The 21195-nt window shown below is 37.9% G+C and overlaps 1 long non-coding RNA gene across 1 annotated transcript in view; it reads right to left on the bottom strand.

Moving 5' to 3' along the window:
• Nucleotides 1-13638, bottom strand: part of LOC110290586 — a 252499-nt gene extending 238861 nt beyond the window's left edge. The window contains exon 1 of the long non-coding RNA XR_002377461.1: nt 13504-13638. This is a non-coding gene — a long non-coding RNA (uncharacterized LOC110290586). The remainder of the gene's footprint in view (nt 1-13503) is intronic.
• Between the last annotated feature and the right edge of the window lie 7557 nt (nt 13639-21195).

The raw sequence follows: 21195 nt of genomic DNA, 5'->3' as shown, positions 1-21195 counted from the left end.
CAGGCTGGCCTCGAACTCAGAAATCTGCCTGTCTCTGCCTCCTGAGTGCTGGGATTAAAGGCATATGCCACCACGCCCAGCTAATGCAAAATATTCTTAAAGGTGCCCAACAGCTATACAATTGGACTTAAGACCCAGTCACCAGAAGGGAACTGATGTCTGAACCTATCAACCTACTCAACTAGCCATACCTAGTGAGGTTATGGATCTTATAAAATATACTACTGTCATTTCCCTAAACCAGTATTATTCTTAACTGCATTTCACACACTTATTTTTATAACCAATTTTTATATGTACAGATAAGTCTAGCTCTCATCTCTCATCAAAGTGGCTTATCATTTGAGGAAAGTGGAGAGCATTGCAGAAAGCCAGAACTGCTCAAAATGAAGAAAACAACTGATGGTGTGGTGCCCAAACACAATTAGTAACCTGCACAACATAACCTCAGAGGGAACAGTTCCAAAGAGGGTGCATAAAGATTTGTACAACTATTTCTTTCTTGTTTCAGAGAGTGAGTGAAGAGTGAAATGTGTCTTGGAGAGGCAAACACAGCACCTCAATGCCCTCATAGTCAAGACAAAAGAAAATACTGTATTTAGATGCCTCTAATGTGGTGAGCCCTGGACACACTGTTACTACTAATTCCCTGAGGTCTATAGGTTTTAACCATGTTAAACACACATGATGAAAATAAACATAATAGACTACATAGAACACAGCTGTGCTTGACAAAACACGAGTTCACTAGTGAAACTTTGTTGTACATGTCTCTGGGAATTTTCAGAGAAACAAGAGAGGAAGTTGGCCTGAAGACCTTGCTGTCACAAAATAAAGGTCAAGCACCTATGTTGGGTCTGCTGGTGGAAAAGGAAGGAGTTTTGGATTTGTGGAACTCTGTTTTTTTCTAAACAGATGTCCTCATCATGGAAGTTATTGTAGTCTCCACTTAACCAGATGGGATACCAAACTCCCTGCTGTGTTCAGAACTGGCAGGGCTCATTAAGTTGGCTTTAAATTGGGTATTAAGAAAGGATCTTTTGCTTAGCCCAAATAATCTCAACATGCACAATGGAGAGAGGAGGGAGTTCAACACGCGAAGACAAAATATAAGTGATAAGTGATATTAACATACTGGACTTAATTGTCTATAAGTAACTACAAAGTAAATGGGAAATTAAAAAGATTAACTGGAAGTGTTTCTAAATGATGGAGAATATGACCTAATGAGTACTGCCAAAATAGAAAGATAACATTTCCATACTAGGAATGTCAAAACCGAGAGAGAAATCCAATTTATATAGAAGATTAAAGCAAATTAAACCTGAGGAAGGGGCATATGTATATGGTCTGAAACTAGATAAAATGCCTTTGTATTTATCAAGTAATAGAAGGGAACATATTTTTGTGGCAGATACTGAAAATTAAGATAAAATGCTAGAGTTGGTATTTACTTAACCGAAAGGAATTTCAGTTCATTATAAAATTTCCCTACAGGTGAATATTTCAGAGACTTTACAATTGAAGGCCATAGATGTTAAAACAGAATATGCCAATATTTATGTGTATTGATTCATATGATAATCAACAGATGTACTAGCTCAGAGACGAAGAACAATGAAATTGAGTAATGTATCGTGCTGGTCACGATGAAGCTGATTTTGTTCTTGGAAAGAGTAGAACTTGTAATATACTGCATTTAACTGTTAATTTATTGAACTCGTTGTGTTGGCAAATATCTACCACATTCAATGCTGGTTACAAATAGCTGTAATTTTTGGATTAGATTACCTATTAACTCTTTTGGACCTTTCTTTCATTAATGTCCTTCTTCCTTTTCCTTTCTTTTATGTTAATCATTTCATACTCTAAATTTTCTCTATATTTATAAAGATAAGAAGATTGTCTTAAAATTTTCTGGATACAAAGCCAAGCTATTGTGGCATCTATTAAAATGTAAACAAATTATGCCTTGACTTCCTAGTTTAACAAGCAAGGGCCATAAACCCTGCCTTAACTCTCTAGCATTAGATTCCTCTGTCCTAAGTATAACTCTTAGATTCTAATTTGTAAAATTTCTTCCTACTCAACTAGTATTATACCTGTATATGCCTGTTAGGTGTTGTGCATATTTCCCATCTTGTCTTTTCTCAATAGCCCACCCATACTAGCATTAAACATAAGCTTCTAACCAAGTGGTTGTAGCACTTGGGAGGCAAAGGCAAGTAGATCTCTGAGTTAGAAGTCAGCCTGGTTAATAAAACACTGGACAGGGCTATACAGGGAAACCCTCTCAAACCACCACCCCTAACTCACCCTCAATAAACTCTGATCTAAGGACAGTTTTCTATGATTCTTCATAAACCAAGCAATTTTATATATCCTATGATGTGTAAAAAGTATGAGATAAATGATATGCTTCAGTTTGAAATTAAGGACTAGTTCCTTGGCCAATCCCATCAACATATTACAATAATGTAATGAATTCCCTTGCTGGTACTTTTATTTCTATTTGGATCAGAGTATCTCTCAACCCTCATTAGAGAAGCATCTCTATATAGTACATGGCAGCTAACACAGAGACTCAGCTAACACAGCTAACACAGAGACTCCTACTGGTCAAGATGCAAAGAATATAAGATTATTGACTGCTCAGCCTTAAATAGACCACTCATATCACAGCCTTCCTCCACAAAAGCTCTTCTGCAACTGTTGCAGAAGGGAGAGGAAGCAAGATTTCAAGAGCCAGAGTTGGTAATTAGCATCAAGAAAACAGACATAAAATATCAGATGCACATGTGAATTCATGGTGATAATGACACTTGTACAAGACTTTCAAAATCTATAGCCAGACGAAATCCCAACACAAAGGGAGAAAGTAGAGACATATTCTTCTTTAAAATTATATATTTTCTTTATTTACATTTAAAATGTTATCATCTTTCTTCATCTCCCCCAAACCCCCCTATCCCCTCCCTCCTCCCCATGCTCACTAACCCATCCACTCCCACTTCCCTGTCCTGTCATTCCCCTACACTGGGGCATCAAGCCTTCACAAGACCAAGGTCCTCTCCTCTCACTGATGTCTCACAAGATCCTCTGCAACATATGTGGCTGGATCCTTGAGTCCCTCCTTGTGTACTCTTCAGTTAGTGGTTTCGTCCCTGGGAGCTCTGGGGTTACTGGTTAGTTGTTGTTCCTCCTATGGAGCTGCAAACCCCTTCAGCAACTTGGGTCCTTTCTCTAGCTCCTCCATTGGGGAACCTGTGCTCAGTCCAATGGATGGCTGTGAGCATCCACTTCTGTATTTCTCAGGCACTGGCAGAACCTCTCAGGAGACAGATATATCAGGCTCCTGTCAGCAAGCACTTGTTGGCATCCACAATAGTGTCTGGGTTTGATAACTGTATATGGGATGGATCCCCAGCTGGGACAGTCACTGGATGGATGGCCTTTCCTTCAGCTTCTGCTCCAAACTTTCCCTCTGTATCTCCTCCCATGGGTATTTTGATCCCCCTTCTAAGAAGCACTGAAGTATCTACACTATGGTCTTCCTTCTTCTTGAGCTTCATGTGATCTGAGAATTGTATCTTAGGTATTCTTGATCTTTGACAAAGGAGCTAAAACCATCCAGTGGAAAAAAAGACAGCATTTTCAACAAATGGTGCTGGTTCAACTGGTGGTCAGCATGTAGAAGAATGCACATCAATCCATTCTTATCTCCTTGTACAAAGCTCAAGTCCAAGTGGATCAAGGACCTCCACATAAAACCAGATACACTGAAACTAATAGAAAAGAAAGTGGGGAAGAATCTAGAGCACATTGGCACAGGGGAAAATGTCCTGAATAGTTCACCAATGGCTTATGCTCTAAGATCAAGAATTGACAAATGGGACCTCATTAAATTGCAATGCTTCTGTAAGGCAAAGGACACTGTCAATAGGACAAAATGACAACCAACAGATTGGGAAAAGATCTTTCTTTACTAACCCTACATTCGATAGAGGAGTAATATCCAATATATACAAAGAGCTCCAGAAGTTAGACTTGAGAGAACCAAATAACCCCATTAAAAATGGGGTATAGAGCTAAACAAAGAATTATCAACTGAGGAATGCTGAATGGCTGAAAAACACTTAAAGAAATGTTCTATATCCTTAGTCATCAGGGAAATGGGAATCAAAACAACCCTGAGATTCCACCTCACACGAGTCAGAATGGCTAAGATCAACAACTCAGGTGATAGCAGATGCTGGCAAGGATGTGAAGAAAGAGGAACACTCCTTCATTGCTGGTGGCATGGCAAGCTGAGACATATTCCTAATAGTCTGTGGCACTATTGGATTTGAAAGTTGCTAGGATAGGGAGTTTCTGTTTTCTTTGATGATGGTCAGCTGACCACATATCAAAACCAGGGTAGGCCCCAATTCAAAGACAAGCTGGAAAATACAAATTAACTAGACTCAATGGAGAAAGAGGAAAACGAAAGTATTTTTTTCCCTCCAAGGTGGGAAGGGGTAAGAAGGTGGAAAGAGCGGTAGGAGAGGAGTTGGGGTTGATGAATAGGCTCAAAATATATTCAATAAACTTTTGAAAGTATTAATAAAATATTGCAAAAAATTAAATTGATAGCTGAACTGTAGAACAATTTAACAAACAGTGTTCAGTATAACAGATGACATGTCTTCACATACAGAAAGGGTGCTTGCCCTGTTGATGAGAACAAGTCATTTGGATACTGTCATTTTTTCAATATTCAGTGTTCTCCACAGGCAAGTGTTTGCATTTTGATTCTAGGAGGTAGTGCTGTTTGGGGAAGTTGTGGAGCCTTTTGGATGCATGTTTTATTTTGTCTGCAGGTTGTTGGCCACTGGCAACTGGACCTTAGTGTTATATAGCTCTACCCTGCTTGCTATATTCTCTCGGCTTCCTAAAATCTGTTCTCTTGATCAACAAAAACAACAACAGAAATCCACAAACAAGCAAAATCAAAGCAAAGCACTGCAGTGACTTAAGAAAAGGAAAGAGAAGGTATCTGATATAGTTAGACTGCTAGACTAAGAGTGTCTCCTGCCCCTGCCCCTGCCCCTGCCCCTGCCCCTGCCCCCTGCTCCTTACCCCCTGTTCTGTGTTGCTGCTAGGACATGGGACTATTGAGGAAAGCAGAGATTTCCTCCACTCAAGTATTGCTTTCAAAGGACTTAGCATAGCACTCCCAAATATCACTTCTGAGTTTATTCTGTGTGTATAATTTTCAAAACTGTAAAGTCCTGTCAGACCTGTTAAGTGTCTAGCACCAGTAGACACAGTTTGAAATGCAGACTCTCTGACTTCTTTACAGTCTTTCAAGTACATGTTACAATCACAATAAGCAATGTAGAACTCCCTCCCTTTTCCTTCCATTCAGAAATTTCTTAGATATTTCTTATGTCTTCCTTGTGTTTCAAAAAATTATTTCCTAACTATATACATGATGGAGTTTCAAGTTAACCACTGAAATTCCTTCTTATTCTTATTTTCTTCTGCCTTCCTAGAGAAGCTTTGGCAAAACATTTCTGCAGTATTCCAGGGCATTAGTTAATTTAGACTCAAAAGAGCATATAAAATAACAGACTTATTCTTGAGCTGTACCTAACTATCGTGTGAAGTTAGGTTTATACTTTAGGGAAATCCATATAAACTAACATCTTAGAGCATCTTTATTTTTCACATTTTAAAATGTTTCATATGCTCATTTTAAGATTTAACTAATATACACTCTATAACTTATGTAGTCCTTTGAATTAGAATAGAGTTCATAGCATAAAATGTACAAGCTAGAGACAAAAGATTTCTTTTTTTAAATGTTGTTTACATACTAAACTTCCTTTTGATTTTTTGCTTGCTTTTTAAAAATTGGATATTTTATTTACATTTCAAATGTTATCCTCTTTCCCGATTCACACCCCGCCCCCAGAACCTCCTCCATCCAATCTCCCCTCCTCCTGCTTCTATGAGGGTGTGCACCCACCCACCCACTCCTGCCTCCCCACCCTCACATTCCCCTACCTTGGGGAATCTAGCCTTCAAGGAACCAAGGGACTCTTCTCCCATTGATGTCCAACAAGGCCATCCTCTGCTACATACACAGCTGGAGCCCTGGGTCCCTCCATGTGTACTCCTTGATTAGTGGTTTAGAACCTGGGAGCTCTGGTTGATTGATACTGTTGTTCTTCCTATGGAGTTGCAAACCCCTTCAGCTCCTTCAGTCCTTTCTCTCACTCCTCCATTGGAGACCCTGTGATCCTTCCTCTCTTATGTCAAACAGGATTGCAAAAAGCCCATAGGAAACTTCTGTACTTCTCAGCTGCTCTTCCTATGCTAGCTCAAGTGTGTGTTTATCACATTCTCACTGTAAAGGAAGCACGCCTTCGGATTCTTTTTGTATGGTGTGTGATAATCATCTAAGTACTATAATTATTGATGGAAGTGTTCGTCAGGCTCAACAGAAAGCATTTTTACTAACATTGTTCAGTACCAGTTCTGTCTCCTTCATCAATAAACATTGTTTCATATAAAGTTTTTGGTAGAAAATCACATAGATCGCAAAAAGATAATCAAAAGCCAACCATCGTATCTAAGTTAGAAGTTGATGAAAATGGTATCTCAGATCACTTGGAAAGATCTGCTGAGAAGTATTTTTAAAAGAAGTATTAAGAGAATACTTAATACTTCTTAAGTATTAAGAAGTATTTTAAAAGAAGTATTTTTAAAAGTAAGAAAGTAACACCTCAAAATGCATTAATATTTTGAGAAGCAGAAGTAGAAATGTAAAAGGCGTCAATATTATGTTTTAGGAGCTAGTCATGAGAGGGATAGATATTTTAATCTCCAATTAAAATTGTCTGAATATGAAGGGGGATGAACAAAATACTTACTTCTGCATGATTGTTTGGAAAACAATGTAAAGTTGTCTCCCTTTGCTTTTCATCAAGTGGGTGCTCATATCACAGATCAAATCTAGCATAGGAGTCAGATTGCATGTGAATTCTTTATTGTAGATTCTCAGCTTTTTTGCCTACTTTTATCACAATCCTTCTGCTTTTTATATAATTTAATAATAATTGAAGGAGAAAATTGAGCAGGCAGTTTACAAATTAGGAAAAAAGTATATACAAGAAATAAAACTATGTCAAAGGCCTTGTGTCTCTAGAGTATAAAGGACTCCAGAAAAATCAATAGAAACAGAAAGAGTCTCACTAAAAATGCTATGAGTAATTTCCAAAATTCATTCCAAGTTGAGTAGTAAATATATTTTAAAAATTCTTAACAATGATTTGTCAAATGAGAGCAAATCATACCCACAGTTAGATAGACCCTCCACTAGAAGCCCAAGGCTCACAAGACTGATGACATCAGATGCTGAAGAAGCCGAGGAGCAGCAGGAAATTTAAACCTCACTGATGAGACTGTGAATTGCTTTTAGACTGGAATAAATGGTTTCTATCAATGGTAAATACAATTCTACCCTAGTGAAAATGCTACTTTACTCATAAATGATTTCATAATAAATGGTTTGTCTCCATCAAAATGTCTGTCTCTCTCTTCCATTTATCCCCACATAATTCATATTTTGATATCGACTTTATTTACAAAACTTCCAAACTGTAAGTGATTAAGATCCAAACATATGGAAATATGTAAACAAACCAAAGTATGCCTGAATACAGAATAGTACGCAGTAGAAACTGCTGGGTCACAGCTGGATGCACTCAGAGTCATCGCACTGAGCAAAAGATAACAGGCATTTGTAAAGAGCACATAGTGTGTTATTTATTTTAGTAAAACACCAGGACAAATGGTATGGTTTAGGAGTCAGAACTGAGTTATCTGAGCTGGAAGGTATTAGATGAGAAGAGGGAAAAGACGCCTTGCGTGTGTTGGACCGTTCTGTATGTTGATGTGGGTGACTTCTACCTAGAGGTACACATAAATGGGAGCCCATCCATACCGGTTTCTGTGATGAATGTACAACTGAGACTTCAGAGCTTACACTGGACAGATTTCATTTTTAACTCAGAAATATGACACTATGGAAATGGGAATCTGGCACTATGCTGGAATAATTGTTAGTAAAATGCTGTTGTCTTATTTCGAACCAAGACGCATCTTTTCTTTCATGCTTGTGTATTAGATCCAGGAGATTTTGCTTGTCATATTTGGTTCTATAGAAAGGACCTGACAATGGCACAAAAGGTGTATATATAGGACAATACTGTTTTTATGATAGGAAGCCAAGCAATACAGAAATTCAATCCTTGCTAAAGTGGTTGACCAGAGGCAAACAAACAAACAAACAAACAAAAAAAACCCTTACTTGGGTGTTTAGAATTGCAAAAGAAGAAAAGATTTTAAAAGCAACCGTTTTATAAAGTACATTGGTATCTGTCCTATGTAATTAAAATAAATTGTTATATCTACTTACTGTTTACTAGGAACGGGGGGGGGTAAGTATTTTTGATATCTAGGAATTTTAAAGATGTGGAAAATAACTTAGTAATTTGTTAAGTTTACTTAACCAGTGAGTGGTAGAGTCAACAAATGAAACAGGTTTGTCTGCATCCAGAGCCAGAATATTCATCTAGAAGGGTGTAGTTTTCATGCAGCATGCTGCCTACAATGTGAGGCTCTGAGAAGTCCGTCGCCAGTGGCCATGAGATTTCCAGCAAATCTGTGAAGAAGGGGACACACATACGTGCACAAGTGTGGACACAACATGTGAGAAACCGGGCGAAAACATTCTAGGACTGACATCGAATTAGCAGATCTCTGTCTTGTCCCAAAAACCAGCTGTGGAGATTTGCCCCAGATCTTCTCATTAATTTCACCATAAAACACATTCACACTTTATGGAATTGAACATTTCATATCTCATTTACAATCTATTTCAGAGTTTTATGGTGGATAATTCATGCTCTTATCACATATAAATATTATTTATTGTTGAGTGTTCTGTACAGTGAATATTAGTGAAACCAAAGTTTGTAGTGAGTATATATAAACATCTCCTATGAATAGTTTTTTTTAAAGATTAATACTTCCAGTAACCTTGTGAAGTAAATGTAATTGTTATTCCCATTCTCTGAATGAAAAAACAGAAACACAGAAAGTTTCTGTAATTTGTACAAGGTTACACAGTATAATTTTAGCCCAAACACTCTGAGCTGGCAATTTACTGTCAGAGTCCACTATGTGATACAATCTCTTGCGAGCTTAAAACCAGGGACCTTGTTAACTTTTAAAATACAAATCAAAATATGTCACTTTAAAGGCACTTACATGTTCTAATATGCTTTAACTGAAAACCATTTATTTATTTGTTATTTACTTACTTACTTATTTACCCAAGGATCACTGATTTATATATAAATGAGCCAATATTTTTAGTAACTATTTTGTACAGGACTTAGTAGTAGGGTTGTGTTTTCATTGTGTTCAATGTCAATGTCATTAACTCTAAACCTGAGTTGAGAACAGACCAACTTGATTTCCAAGTAGGCTTGAACCCAAGCAAACTTCTTTGATTATTTAAGTGAGACAAGGTAGTTACTTTTGATTCTTTTTTTTCTGGCACATTGCAAGTTAAATCAATGGTTTAATATGATTTACTTTCGTTGATAATTTGGTTCGGTGTAAGATCACAGATGAGAGCTTTTGTTTTGCGGGGTTTGTTCACAGATCTGCGCCCTAATTAGTCAGTGTTCATGGGGGAATGCGAGGTTATTTGCTTTCCAGCTTCTGCAGATATACTAATAGCATAGCAGGAGAATTCAGAAATAACACACGCTGCTTTTCATATTTGCGGCCCTTTCCCATGGACTCTTACGCAATTATCTAGAAAACGTGATCCACTGTTGCTATTGGAATTGTATCTCCTGCTGACAGGAAATCCCAAGACTGTAAAATCCTCTCCGTTACTAGGTCTTTTGAGCATAATATTATTCCAATATGTTAAATTGAACATATCATTATATTTAGAACTCCTACCACAGACCCTGACCTTTATAATCCGGAGAAAAGAGAAAGCATTTCTTTTTCTCAATTAAATCCGTTTTTAAAACATGTAATAAAGCATTTCTCATCGACGGAAATAAAAATAGTGTACGATTTTCCAATTTAGTAGAATAGTTTAACAGGATATTGGGATCCAGTAAGGTTTAGCTAACGATCAAACCTAAAGAGAAGCATTACTAGACTTCCTTATACGTTATCATTAGCCCCGTAAAATTGACTTATTGAGCAGAGCCTCAAATCAAAATTTTACAACATTACTCCCGACACAGTGCACACTGGGACCTTTGCCTAAAGGACCCGTTCTCTCATTATCCAGAATTGTGAGGGGGAAAAAAACCTGTCAGCTGCAAAACTTGAAGCCATTTTCTCCCTGCTGGCGAGTAATTTTGATTGCAACAAGTACCCTAGGTCAAAAACAACCAGTATTGCTTTGAAATTGCCTTATGAAAAAAAAATCTGTCGACTGATGGGGTAAAATTAAAACGAGCGGGAGATGCTCATATTTTAGCACATTCTGGCTTCCATCTTATAAGTACAATTCTGTGCATTAGTGTAAAATTATTTACATAATTACAGATCAAACCAATCAGTTACTACCTTGTAGGGCTAAAGGTCACGTCTAGCATAAGCAAGCCGCTCCGCTGCGGTTCTGTTGCTAATACCCGCTCACTCCAGGGCTGCCGCCCTATTCCCAGGGCTGATTGCCCTCTGTCCTGTGGCTTCAAGTAATGTAAATTGTATCTTGTCCCTGGGTAATCGAGATCAGGGCTGCCTTGTCTGTCCACTGCCTGCCAATGTCCTCTCTGTGCCGCGATAATGGTTTTGGTGGGCAATCAAGAAGCAGGCCTTCTTGACTCATCTCTCATAATAGATTGTCCTCCTCAGGCAAAATTGAATAACCCCCGACATGGCCTGGAGGCAAGCAATGAGAATTCAATAAGTCTGCAGGGTCAATGTCCTGTCATTTTTGGCAAGCAAGTAATTATTCTGCACTAACATTCAGTAATAGGAGCAGGAAACTGCTGTGGACACCTTCATCCCTATGCCCAGGAAAGTCACCTTAACAGGATTTTCCTTCTAATCAGCAATAATTCCTCTTCCTCTTCTGATGTGATTTGGTCCAGTTTTCATGTGAGTTGCATGTGTGGATTTTCTAGACGCTTTTACTCCACCCCCACCCCTTCCAAACCTGCCTTGTCTGTGGGAAAGTTTAACAACTTCACTGCCTGTTGTTTAATATTTTCTGTTTTTATAGGCTGCAGTTGTGCTGTCTATTTGCTTTAACTGATTTGTGAAAGATTTATTATAAACCAAATACAGCTGTTCATCTCTTTCATAAAGCCCAAACTCTTTCGGCAAACCTGTTTTGCACTATGAAAATACATTAGGAATCCTTTCCGTCACCAGCCTGCGTCTCACAAGCATGTTCTCTGCTGAGTGGGACAGGGCGGGCACCAGCGTAAGGAAAAGAGACCGCACATGCAGGCAGATGGGAAGACATGACTCTTTTGCTTAATGTTTGGATTCCGCATGATTCTGTACAGATTTCAAGGGGTCAGAATGACAACATCCAAACCACCCCTCCGCAGTTCAAAGCCCGCAAGGGTTCTGCTTTTGAACTCCAACCCGAAAACACACAGATTTAACAATTCAGCTTTTATCTCAAATGAACATGACGATTAATCGCAGGACGTTCTTAAGCTATGGCTGCTGAGTCCTTGCTCACCACCTATCCCCACGAATCAGAGTTCTTAAATCTATACTTATAGAAATGTGTCCACATAAAGTAATCAATTTCTATTACCCCATTTACATGTCCTGACTGGATATGTAAATGTTGCCTTTCCAGTTTTTATGGAAGCAGACTTTCATTATCACGTCAGTTATTTCTAACGCCATTTAGAGAAATCACTTTTTTTTTGGGGGGGGGGGGAAGAAAATCCCAAAGAGGAAAACAAAATTGTCTCTCTTGAACCCAGTTTACGTTGCTTTCCCGTTCAGGTTCCACTGTGCAGAGTCTATGCTTTATTCATGGCCGGGAACCTTATCTTCCCTCTCTTGAGGTCGGTATTCAGGGAGTAATGAAGAGGCGCCTGCAGGAGCCTAGTAAGCACTTTCCATGACTGATTGGCGATTGATTATTGCTGGATGTCTCCCCGCGGTCGCTCATCACGATGCTTTTTTGACAACCAAGCTCTATTTCTGACATGAAAAAGGTGTTTTTGATCTGTATCAATTTGGCTTGTTAACTGTGACAAAACTAGAACGGATACGGTTCATGTTCACTTGTCAATGCCCATTTAGATCCCGGATGTAGAAAAGACTCATAATAATAATAATAATAAAAATAATAATTTACTTTTTATGATACTATGATATTAGGGCATCATTTTTACTGTGTTCATATATTTAGTCTGTTGATCACTGTTTAAGCTTTTGGCAATATTTCGTCTTACTGATGCTCCTTTTAATGAGTTTGTGAGTTTGCTTTCAAAACTCTGACCATTTTTTATTAAGATCATTTTACCATGTGACATTAATATGTGTTTCACATGTAAACTACTAAAATGTAGATGATTTAAAAGACTTATTCAACACTAAGTAAACTTTCTTTGTATGGTAGCACTAAGGCAGGACAGAACAAAATCTTTCTCAAGATTGTATTGAGGGAGGAAAACACTGTGTAACCTCCGATTTTTTCCCAGTTGCTATAAGTGTAAATAATGAGATAAATTGTATGTAATATGTTACTCTTCTTCAAATTTTGACAGGAAGCTTTGTTTTTAAATTTTAAAACACATCATAAATGCATATCAAATTTTTTTGCAGGCAGAAGCTCAGGCCTGCCTTTCAATACATTTACTATTATCTTTTTGTGGCTTTGTACTGAGAAATTATAGTGAAGGCAATGAAAATTTATAATCCAAACTGAATTCGGCTTCAAACTAGAAATTAGAGACTTTCTTTTGCTGTCTTCTCTTCTCTTTCTTCCAAGAGCTTTGCCTGTTCTCGCAGCACAGAGCAAGCTCACTACAAGCAGGGAGCACTTTGAATTGTGTTTCTTGTGCAAGCTTTGAGCATGACCATGAGACCTCAGCCAGTAAAGTTAGAACAGAACTGTCTCATAAAAACAGTGAAGTTCATTTTAGACTTGCGTCACTGATTCTCTTTCTCTCCTTCCAGTTCTGCTTCCTATTAATTTCGCCATTCAAATTTGCAGGCATAGTTCATCTGTTAAGGTATGTTAACTTATGCTTCTTAGATCACCATATTGAAATCACTACACAATTATGTCATTAACCTCCAATTACATACAGCATCCTTATAGTAGTATGTCTTCTTTAATGTTATTTGTGAGCTGTTAAAAACTATAAACAAAGCACACATCAACCTTCCTAACACTATGTGAAAGCAAAGTTTTGGCTGATACCCGAGGTCTCTCTCTCTTACCTTTTCCCAAGTGTCATGGGAATCGATGAGCTCCAGTCACACTGAACCTTGCTAGCTCGAAGTTTGCAGATGATTCTGTCTCTCTTTGATGATGAGTCCCTGATTGTTTCTTGTTGTGTCTTCAAGACAGACGGCTTCAAGACAGTGCGCTGCACCCAGAGCTAGCTGGTGGTGCTGGCAGCTAGCCGGTCCCGGCCCTGTTGGCAGCTGTCTGCAGGCTCCAGCCCCACCCTTCACCTTTGGCTCCAATGTCTTTGTGAACCACATATGGGAAAAAACTCAGGAGATCTGTTGTGGGAAAAAAGGGAGACCAAGACTATGGAACTGTAAAAGAAAAAAAGGAAGGAAAAGGAAGAAGGGAGGGAGGAAGGGAGGGAGGGAAGAAGGGAAGAATGAAGGGAAAAAGAAAGGAAGGAAGGAAGAAAGAAAGAAAGAAAGAAAGAAAGAAAGAAAGAAAGAAAGAAAGGGAAATGTACTTCATCCGGCTCCTGCTTCAGAGTTATTTCCCAATGATCATGATGGAAATCGTGGCCACGCAACTTTCTTGTGTCTTTCTTCCCTTTGAATTTTGCTTGTGTGCTTTAGCTTCCATGTAACTGTTCTCACCATTTCATACGTTCTCTGACCTTTACATTAAGGCTCCAAATCATTTAGCAGAGCCTTAAAGAGAAGGCAGTGTAAATGAAGGCCTTTGAGGAGACCCAGAGAAGGAATCACACCATAGCTTAGTATAAAACAGAAGCTGAGAACTCAAATTTTAGAGCCAAAGACTCCAGCTCAAGCTTTGCCTTTCCATGTCTCACTTGTTCTCCCTCTTAGAACTGCATGTACCATCTTGTGTCTTTACTTACCTACGTATTAAATGGGGATATAATAGAAGTCAGTTGTAAAGCTGCTGTCAGGAATAAATAAGGCAAAATAGCCAGCATACATTATTTGTGTAGAAATGGAATCTTTATGACATGTCTTTTAAAAACACTATTCTATAGACTCTCAAGCGGAAAACACGTTCTTCATGGATACAAACCAAGGCAGGAATTTTACCAAAAAGACATCATGAGAAAATCCTGAAAGGTTTGATGGAGGTTTGTGTTTATGCTTACACTCATTTTCCCTGAAGCAAATATTTTTCTATTTGCAAATATTTGTCTGCTTTTAGACCGAGAGGATGGTACTCATTGATTAAAAAAAAAAAAAAAAAAAAGAAGAAGCCAGAAAGAAAAGAACAGTGAAAAGAAACATGGACTGTAGAAATACTAAAAGAGAAGACAGAACCTCACACATAGCACCTGCTAATAGTAGAAAATTGGACTCAATGATTTTAGACTGTGTTCAATCATTCATTTATTCAAAAGCTTCTGTGGCACACCTGTGATTGTTAGGGCATACCCGTAGAAGACAGGTAATAGCCGGTGGATTTAATTCAGTTTAGGGGAAACGATATAAGCAAACTATCAGTATGTTTTGTGTATATATGATGAGTACTTTAAAAGCACAGCTTAGGGGTACCCGACCCACACTGATAATGCGCAACACTCAGGGAGGATTAACTGGAGGACCTACAGGAAAGAAGCTATGAATTTAGTCACTAGTTTAAAAATATTGTGGTCATTATTTTAAGAACAGAGCATATTGAGTAAAACCAGAAGCAAAATAAATGCTGGAAACTCTTGTAATAGTTTAGGCAAGATAGACCATGGAATGGATTGAATTTACAGAGTATAAAGACAGCTCAGTAGGAGAGTGCTTGCCTGACACGTGAAAGGCTCTGTGTTCAATCTTCAGTACTGAAAAAAAAAACCCATAAATTTATTTCCTGAATTGAAGAAGTTTTGACTGTATTCATAGGTGAAGAGTTTTCAGTAAAGAGAGACTTGTTTAGGACAAAATTTAGAAATTAAGTGGGGAAGCCCATTATTAAGCATCCAGAGTTAAATATTAGTCAGGGGACAGAGTCTCTGAGCTGAGAGGAATGACGAGGTTGATGAGAAAATTTTAAATAGGATTATAGAATCAACCACTATGTATTTACGACACCTAAACAGGGGTCCCATCATGAAGTCATGATGGCCACTTGGCGTATTGCATCTGTAAATATTAAGGGTCAAGGATGTGAATGACAGCTCTTTGATAATGTTTGAGCCATGGTAATGAGCAAGCTCGACAAACAATGATTCATTGCAGCTAAAACCATTAAGATGACTCACACTAAAAGGGGACAGCCAAAAATAGAGACACACAGGGCAGCAAACTGACAGGTACTCTAAAGGATACAAACCAAAAAACAGATTGCAGGGTATATTGAAAAGCTCTATGATCTCTGATTTCATAGTATAAAATGTGATGTCACTAGTTATTACCCAATAAAGTGTATTATAGTAGGCATGAGCATTTGCTTACAGTCTATGTGAAACACGGTCAACTTAACTGCTGTCTCTATATTCAAAGAATTAGATTCAAGAGATAGGAACAAAGCAACAACTACATAAAAACATGATGGTCTTCTGACTGAGTGAGGAATTTTCTCTTACTGTTAGAAAAAGAAAACTTAAAACAATCTGTAAAAGCCTGAATTTTAGTTTTTTCTCCCCTTATAGCCTGGTGTCTAGATTTTGGTATGATTTTTATCTGATGCTCTATGTAACTGTCTAGTTGACTATCTATCAATAATGTAGTTTTCTACCTAAGGAAAATGTTTTTAAGAAATACAAAATTTATTTATTGGGGGAAACCCTACAAATTTGGGAAAAAGAAAGCTAAGCATTTCTGACATGATAGGATTAGCCACATGAAGAGATAAATGAGCCAGATACATTCTTGATGGATAGAAGAAAAAGTGATCTCTTCTATGCTCAAGAAGCAGAAAGACTGGTTCTAGGAACATCAAGTATGGTTTGCTATGGCAAAACTTGCAGCAAAGACTGCTGAAAAGTTGAACATTTGTTTCTGAATCTCAGGCAAAGGTCATGAGTTAAATATACACGTCCATGGCAAATTAAGATTCTTCTTCAGTGGTAGACCGGCTATTTCTGCAGGGATTCTCAAATGCATGCGAGATTTAAAAGCAATAACAACAGAGATGCTTGAGAGGTGAGGTTATCTTTCTATGTGATGTCATTACTTCGTTTGCATATTTTGAGCAATTCACCAATTTGATGAAGCTTTTTCTCTTCACACTTTGTATGAGGAGAAGAAGGTGACTTCTGCCAACGGACTGGATAGGAAAAAGAGGGGATATGAATTACAGGGCAGCATTCCATTCCAATGTCTAGGACTGTATTCCCCTTTGTACATTTTTTGTAATTACATACTGACCTCTGAGATCAGTGGCTGGTTACTTTTGGGATAATATGATTAAAGTATACATAACAAGTATGCTAAATTATTTTTAATGCAACTCTAGTGGAGAAGATCTGTGTAATTGCTAATTCCATTTCATCTGAGATAATGTCCCTTGGGTACAGGCCTATAAACTAGACTAAGGCTTTGTTCACACAGAAGCCAGTTTGGAAATACTTGGTTTTGCTTTTCCAGTGAGTGTTTTGCTAGGAGAAAGAAATCGGAGGCGACTTAGAAAATCTAAAGTGAACACGTGTACCTTTCAAGAGATACTTCGAGGCATGCAAATAATTTTCCCTAATGTAGTTGGGTTTGTGTGGTGTAACTACCTTGATGTTTTTGAAGGAAGGTTGCATATTTTGATGAGGCCATTTCAAGTGTCTTGGGAGTACTTTTAGTACCTTAAAATATTGTCACTAGAGATATTTTGAAACGACAAGGAAATTTATCAGCTAATAAGGACAGGGCAAACAGCTAAGAGAAAACTGTTGATAATGGTAGATGGAACATCATGCAATGAAGACTTTAGAAGGAATCTAGGCTAGGCAATCGTTCAATGAAAAGAGTTCTTACTATGGAAGCATGAGTTTGAATCCCTAGCACTTGTAAAGAAAACATGTCATAAATATGTTTCATCTATCCATGAAGCATAAATACATCCCCAGAATTTGCCTATAACCACAAACTAGGACTGAAGACTGGAGGACCTAGGAGTTGTTGAATAGAGAGCCTACCCAAATGGTAAAGAAAGAGATCCAAAAGCCTTTTTTATTTTTTGCTTCTACATGTGCACATAAAGGCGTCTGCTCTTACATACACAGGCATATGCCACAAACACACATCATGAATACCACACAGACACATAAGCATGTTGTTAAAAAGAAAAAAAGAAAAAAAAAGAATCAGAAGGATCATGGGATACTGAAAGAAAATATTTATCTCAGTACTGTGAGAAAAATGATGGAGGAAGTAGAGACAGGATCAAGGCAATGGCTCCTCTGTCGATGGAGACTGATGGGACAGAATAGCAAAAGAGAGTATGATTATGTTTCACAAAACTTAATAACATGCCAAGACCAAGTAAATTTCTTAATTTCATCTCAGAGGTTTTCAAGTTTTCTTACTAAAATTAAATGTGTGTTTGTTTTGCCTGGAACATAATATATATAATATATATATATATCCTATATCTATCTATATATGTAGATATAGATATAGATTATAGTGATAACATTTAGTATTGATGATTCATATTTCAGTTGTCAATCAACTACTATTACATATCACATATAGTGAGTATAAGTTGGCAGTTTATTATAGTTTCATTTTTGTCCATGTACACTATGCCTTAGAATTCCATCACATGGTTTAAAACCATTGGCGTTTAGTTCCTCTGATCATTTAATAACCATGATGTACTGTAAGATACTCCTCTTTCTTCAGTTAAGATAATAATTCCCATTTCCTTCTGCAATGTGTTGGCTGAGGAGCAGTGATTTACACAGTAGGGCTTTGGAAAGGAAAATTTTTTTTTTTTTATCACCAAGTTTAGACACCTGTTTTGAAGGAAGCTATGAGTTAGCGTCACAGAGTTGGTGATCTCTCTCCAAAGGGTCACATGATCAGTGCAAAGGCAAAGTAAAATTTTATTTTTACACTCATTTTCAAATAATTAAAGGGCAAGATGATGTTTAGTAGGAATACTCTGGAAGCAGATTGGCATAGAGTGCTGACTTACAAGTTAAAGAACCCTTGAAAAATTGCTTTGGTTATTTGCTCCAGTGGTTTCTGCTCATCTGGACATGTATCATTGTCCACTGGAAAGATCTGGATGGCTATTTGAAAGAATCTATCTATATAAATGAAGGTGCAATACACAACTCTTGCTGTTGAAGTTTACACTTAAAGAGCACTTTTACTTCAGCTTGTATCTTCAGCTCTTAGAAGAGGAGTGTCACATAGTAGGCAACTGGCATTTATTTGACAAGTGAATAGATGGGCATGATGGATAAAGAATACATATGTATTTAGCTTGAAGAGGCTGCTGCAGACATGACTAGACACACATTTTTAGTACAAATTGGCTACTCTGAGAAACTTGAAGTTTGAACCATGGAAGTTTGCAGCTATGGGGCAGCTCTTCTTTAAGATCAAACAGAAGAATTTGAATGGCTTCTCACAAAACAAAGGAGCCAAACACCACAGATTGGTCATTAATAGAAAAAAAACATTATTATGTGGGTAGTTGATATGATATTGAACAAACTGCAAAAGATCCAAATTTTGTTGAATGCAGACACAACCCACCAAGAAAGACTATATTACATTTTAATTTATAATTCTAGCATTTTTGTGTGAATCTGCCATGTCATTAGTTTATATAAATCTCCAGGAAATCATTATTACTTAGCACTTGGTAGTCATTAATTTGTCCAATCAACAAAAAAATTATTGAGTATTTTTTTGTGCTACTTGTCAGGTTTTATACAGGGGAATAAGAGATAAAGGAACCAGAGTTATCTGAGCCTTAGCTTAGGTACTTATAGGGTAGAAAAGCTGTTAGGTAATAAAATATGCCACAATAAAATGGTGGGAAACAGAACAAAAGAGATTGAAATTTCAAAGATGTGAACCCAATTATATATTAGACCTTTTTTACCCAATTAGTGCTACAGACTATATTTTGTGATTAATGTAAAAATGATTCCTATATTGACCCAATAAAATAATAAATAGCTTTAACATTCTTCCAAGTATTGGTATTTTCTTACTTTTACTATAATACTGCAAACATAAAATAATTGGCAGCGAAGCTCAGCAGAGGTGAGGGTCAAACTGCTACTTGGAACAGATTTTCAACACTATGGCTTGGAAGAAGAACCCAGTGGATTTGGCTATGCAAACATGTAGATCAAGAAAAGTACATCAAATAGACTTTGAGGTCAGCCTAGCTGCCCAGGAAGACCCGACTGAGGTAGCCAAGGTCATCAGGGTATGTGCACTGCCTTCCTCCTGTGTTCACCCTTTGCATCTTCTCATGTTCTCTCTCTCTCTCTCTCTCTCTCTCTCTCTCTCTCTCTCTCTCTCTCTCTCTCTCTTTTTCTCCCACACCTCCTCCCTCCCTCCTTCCCTCTTACCCATCAATTTACAAACACAGCTATTTTATCTACCCACCCTGGCTACATTTTTCCTTTGAGCATCTATACTCCAGACTGGTTTATTTAACAACAGGAACTACAAGCAAATCAGAAAGCAAGAAACTTCAACCCTTGGCTAAATCTTTAGCATGCTTGTGCTATGCTAAAGAAGAAAAGAAGAAGAAGAAAATAACACAATAACCATCGACTGCTTCTAAATTTTCAACTGGCATCTAATCAGAACTGCAGCAAGGCTCTAACTGTAAAGGAGAGGGAGTGGAGAACACCTTTGCTTTCTCCTTCCAACATGAATGAAAGCTGTTCTCAAATGTAGCCATTGATTCAGTTTGGTTAAATTACTGCAAGGACCAGAAAGAAACACTTAACAACCCTATGTATTTCTGTCTCTCTGTCTCTCTGTCTCTGTCTCTGTCTCTCTCTCTCCCCCTCTCCCTCTCTCTCCGGCCCCCCTTCTCCCCCTCTCTCTCTGCTCTTTCTGTGTCTCCCTCTGTGTCTCTCTCTGTCTGTGTCTGTCTGTCTGTCCGTCTCTCTCCCTCTACCTCCCCATACCCTTCCCTCTTCCCTCCTCCCTCTGTGTGTTTTCTTGAGTCATTCCTATTCTTTTGAGTAATACAGCTTTGAGTAATGGAAAACATATATAGTAAGAAAGGAAAAGTTATCTTTCTTCCTCGCATAAAGAATGACAGGCAGCAGAGACTCATGTCCAGTGCTGCAGTAGGGCCATATGCTGAAGAGGACAGGCACTGAGCTCTTTTGTTATCTGAATTGTAATCCTGGCATTCTCTTGTGTCTCAAATGAGGAAGCATACTTTAGAGTTATGTGGGCACACATTTAAACTATGGTAACTTTGGGGTCCTTGTGTAGAAAATAGTGATGATAATAGAGCTGCAATGTTAGAAATTTATCCACAGTACAGTTAATTGTATAGCTGTCATATTAGCAAGCATGACACAGGGTGATGAGAAGACAGCGGCCTGTAAGATAAGACAGGATAAGCTTCCTGGAGTTCATGCACACAGCATCCACTGCTAGTGGAACAAGAGACATAAATATGTCCATGTCCTGTTATATGTAAGCACTCAGTAAGTAAATAACTTCCTTTTATAATATGGTAGAACTCAGACATCCATGGATTTTTCCTAGTATGAAGCCGATATGAGGTGCCCTTCTAAGAAAGCTCTAATTAATGACAAT

The sequence above is a fragment of the Mus caroli genome, chromosome 3 (genome assembly GCF_900094665.2).
Source record: "Mus caroli chromosome 3, CAROLI_EIJ_v1.1, whole genome shotgun sequence".
Lineage (NCBI taxonomy): Eukaryota > Metazoa > Chordata > Mammalia > Rodentia > Muridae > Mus > Mus caroli.
Note: the sequence above shows the minus strand (reverse complement) of the source record. Positions and strands in the feature narration are given on the sequence as shown.